Source organism: Cyprinodon variegatus, unplaced genomic scaffold, assembly GCF_000732505.1.
Source record: "Cyprinodon variegatus isolate N-32 unplaced genomic scaffold, C_variegatus-1.0 Scaffold417, whole genome shotgun sequence".
NCBI lineage: Eukaryota > Metazoa > Chordata > Actinopteri > Cyprinodontiformes > Cyprinodontidae > Cyprinodon > Cyprinodon variegatus.
In genome coordinates, this window is record NW_015150870.1 from 384,801 (window position 1) to 389,459 (window position 4,659).

The 4,659-nt window shown below is 36.8% G+C and overlaps 1 protein-coding gene across 1 annotated transcript in view; it reads left to right on the top strand.

Moving 5' to 3' along the window:
- Positions 1-521: 521 nt before the first annotated feature.
- The window catches only part of lbr (lamin B receptor), a 17,936-nt gene continuing 13,798 nt past the window's right edge, over positions 522-4,659 (top strand). The window contains exon 1 of the mRNA XM_015388250.1: positions 522-680. The gene's annotated coding sequence lies outside the window, so the exon portion shown is untranslated. The remainder of the gene's footprint in view (positions 681-4,659) is intronic.

Here is a 4,659-nt window from a genome sequence, read left to right on the forward strand (position 1 = left end):
TGCGACAGAAGGGCCTTGGTTAGAGCTGCACTGAGACAGGAAAACACTGAGCTGCAGAGAGATGAGGAAGCTGAAAAAAAACAGCTGAGCTGCAGTCTGATTGGGGAGTTCGAATTTTCAAACGTGCCATTCTTCCTCTCATTGTATTAAAAATATTAACTTCATGTGCAAGCATATAGTTAATAGATTCTGGAAATTAACATTTTATTAAATTTTTTTTTTATTTGGGAGACAAAATTTAGTTTAACATCTTAACACTGTATACCTGATAACATCTAAAATCTGATTATTTAAAAATTATTTGCCATATTTTTTTTTCCTTCAAGAAAATGTTTATATTCTGTATGTTTTCGACACAATCTACCATTTTGTATGGCTGTAATATGACACCAATAAACAATAGTCGTGACTCTCTCCTAACCAATCCAAATACATTTAAAATCCACCAACAACCAATCAGAGAGCAGAGCAGTTTGAAATGAACGATGAGCCACCCAATCACAAGGCTTCGCGCCTTCCTGGTCACTGGTGGGTTTTGCCCGGAGAGGGAGGGAGAAAGAGCTCTACGTCAAACGTTAGCAAAGTTCGTTTTTAAAAAAAAATATTAAGTTCAATTCATTTATTTAGTGGTTTGGATTATATACCCCGTTTACTCTGCGAAATTAACTGCGCAACATAAGGTAAGTGCGTCTCCAGGTTTGGTTGACTTAAGAGAATTTCAAGTCTTCTTTGCGCCTCTCTTTGTTGGGTAACGGAGCTTAGCCGATGCTAACTCCTGCTAACGGTGAACTGGGCTCCGACTAATTTCTGGTGTCGAAATTAATATTTATTATAATTAAAATCAGTTCGAACAAACCTTCATGTTGTAACACGTATGTGTTCTCGCCACATTAATAAGTTAAATCTTGCACTGAGGATATTTTTAACAGTTTAAGCCGAGCGGTTTCTCTCAGTAACACTGGTTAACGGTTTTTAGCCAGCAATGAGATTAACATACGCAGTCATACAGTGCGCAGGAATTAGACGGCCCCTGTCGACTCTGATTGTTATTAACAGGTAGGAACTTATAATAACATCTATTCATTTTAGTATCCGGTTTCAGGAGTGACATATTAACGCCGTTGTTGTTAGTTTCCATTGATTAGTCGGTGGTTTCATGGTGGGCGCGCGGTCATTGTCCGTTTGGCGGATCCGTCGGGGTTTGTTCAGCTGCAGTATTTGAATGCATGACGTTTTCCCTCCTTTCCGTTTTGTTGCTTGTAGCTGCAGCAGGATTCTCTGAAAGCAAAGCGCATTTAGTTAAAGCAACAGTTCGCGTTTTTTACCTAGACTGAAGCGTTATTAATGCCTTGTTAACGCATCTCTTGTAATTAAGCAAAGCTGGCGACTAAAACTAATGAATTTAGGAAAGATAGACACTAAAAAAATCTATGGTTGGTGTGCGTTTCAGTTTCAGAAAATTATGATTATAATTACTTTTAAATTCTAAATATTTTTGCTGGAAAGCTGACTAATGTTTATGGACATGTGTTGCTGGTTTTAATAAGGTTTCGGAGTTAAAAGGGAGCATAGATGAATAGTTCTCCCTTTCTTTGTTAGAGAACACACGGCAGCTAAAGGAATGTTAAAAAAGTCCATGTCCAGATGTGGGTGGGGGTCTCCATCGTCTCTCTTTAATTTGAAACCCCACCCTCTGGTTGGAGCCCGGCTGGCAGTCTGATCTGACAGGATCTGGACATTCCTCATGGACTTGAGCCTGCAGACCTGAGGAGCAGAGCTGGGCTGGCTTTGGGTGTGTCATTTCTGGGATCAACTTCCATGTTTTTACAAGATGTGAACTTGGGGCTTATTGGGAACATTAGACTCCATTCAGTCAGACTCTGCTTGGTTTTAGGACTTATGAAGCCTTGCAAAAAGTTTTCTTTGTAGATAATCATAGTTGGGTTTTTTTTGGCAAACGGTTATGGTGATAAATCTCTAGGTAGATACTGTCTCTGTCCTGTAACAAAGAACCACTGGAATGTGAGGAAGTCTGTACTGGTCACTCCTGGTTTCATCAGCTCAGGTTGGTTTAAGTTTGTGTTTATCTAAGGTGTTAAATTACCTTCCTGCTTAGGTAATGCTTTATTGTAAAATAACTTCTTTGTTTGCTCTGTATATCAAGTTAGATTGAACAAAATAAGATGCAAAACATTTTATTCAGCCAATTTTCTTAAAAAGGGCCTTTTTCTTGAATTTAGCAAGTAAGTGAGACAGTTTTCCAATGAAATAAGATTATTTACATTTGAAATAAGAACAAAACAATGATATTGTCATATTACAAGTGCATAATATATTTTATTATCTGATTTTAAGGGTAAAAATACTTCCATTTACATATAGTCTAATTTACCTGCTTAAATACTCAAAGAAATGTTCATGTTGGTTTTTTTTTTTTTTGGTGTAGAAAAATTGCAGCCATGGTTTTGACTTGAGTATGATTTACCTGCTGGGTTCTGATTCTTATTTGTGATTGTAAAATTACAGCCAGAGATCACAGAGCTGCTGTGTGAACAATCCTTGGTTTCCTTTCATTCATGTCCCAGTTGGCGTTGAGCTGAATGGGTTGTTTGAGCTGTGGGTAAACCTGACAGGGACAGACCTGTCAGCAGTTCTGCATTAGCCCGCTGGTTTTTCCAGCCACCATGTCCCCTCTGCTCTGTTCGCTTTCATTATGCTGACTTTGCCTGCTCTGTCTCTTTCTATTGAGTTTGGCTCTACTGTAGCATGATGTTGTTCTGATTGTTTGCTAATGTAGCTTTGTGTTTAGCTAGATCTTTCCGCTGTGTTTTAGTTCTCATGTTAGTTTAGGAGCCGTATGTTCTCTAGCAGGCCGCTATAATCCGTGGCTGTGTGCCTCTGCATTACATTTTTTAGAAGAGTCACATGATGAACTGTTTGAGGTGGCTGTTCTCTGCATTGCTTTAGATATAATGTGTTAGATGTGTTTTAATGATCTTAAAGTTTTTGTTCCTTTGTGGCCAAAAATAACTCCTATGCTGCCTTTAGGGATGGGCAACGATCAAACTGATAATCAACGATTTATTGTGATCATGAAATACAAAACTCATCAGTTTTGGTTGCAAATCCTCAAACTACGCGCTCTGTAATTATGTTTTAACATCTTCTCATCTGTTGGTCACAGGAGATGATTCAGTATAAAAAAAAAAAAGAAGAATAGTACCAGGAAAGGAAACTGATTTAAATATTTCATCTAAAAAGAGAATAGGAGTTTTTAAGTGGTAGGCTTTAAAAATTAAAGTAAGAAGTGTGGTCGAAGAATGAAGCCTGTAGTGTAAAGTTGATTTATATTATTTTAACATCATGCTGCAAACATGTGGAGTCTTCTCTTAATGCAGGTTTTTTTCTACATCACTGCTGCTACTGCTGAGAAGGTTAATTAGTTTGAGTTGTTCACTTGTAATCTATTGGATTCTGATATACTAACTTTATCAAGTTTTTACTCTGATTATTTTTGAGGAGAAATCTCATAGGTTACTAATAACATTTAATTTTGTAAAAGACCATTGAAATAATCAACTGATACAGTAGTTGAATCATAGTTAGGAAAATCTTCAGACTGTAAAACAGAATTTTATTGAAAGAACAACCCACTCAGAACAGAACATTAGACAATCTAAATCCATTTAGTACGGTATTTAAAATGAAAAGCTGTTTTCTTAAGGTACTGATTATTAATCGATTAGTTTAAACTGCTGCTATTTCCCAATCTTACAGGCCCTAAATTTATGGTCTTGTTACATTTAAACAGAGTAAGATACTGATCTTCTTACTCCAGCCCTTTAGGTGGCAGTAGTAGTAGGCAGCCTTCCAGAAACTGAACTAGACCTGCAGTCCAGCAGGTGGCGGTAATAAGAACCGTTGGTTTTACCCTTACTATTTGACATCAACCCACTGATCTCTATTTATTCCCTGGAATACTGATAGCCAGAAAAAAGGGAAGTCACCTGCCGCCATCTTGGTACTCCCCACTCTCACCGAGGCAAGCAATAGAAATGCCTACTTGTGTAGCATTTGGCTGCAAAAACATGCAGTTTGCCAGCTGTGGGAAGATGTTCCACAGGTTATTTCACAGTCAGAGGATGAACTAACCAAGAAAATCCACAAATAAGCCGATGTATCCAGTAGTATAGTATGTAGCCTAGCATTAGTCTGGCTATCTCAGACTGACTCGAAGACATTGACTGAGTTAGCCATTGACATTGTGTCTAACGTTAGAAAATAGAAAGTAATACACTGTAAAATGTCAATGTAGTAATTGTTGATTAATTACTACATTAATTTTATATATAAATATATTAGGACATATAATGATTATTTTACTAATCCATTAATCTGTTGATTATTTTTTCGATTAATTGGATAGCCAAAGGTTCCTTAAAGAAGGGGTTTTATTACGAAATTAAACCAGGTGAAGCAAAACTTTTCCTCTCAAGGAGTTCTGCATATAGCATATTGACAGATGAAAACTTTTTTTTTTTTTAATGGAAATTTTTATATATTTTTTTACAATGTTATAGGTATAATTACTGTTTTAAGTAGGTTGCTCTGTGAGCTAAAGGAACAATTTGGAGTCAATACCCATAACGATTAATGTGT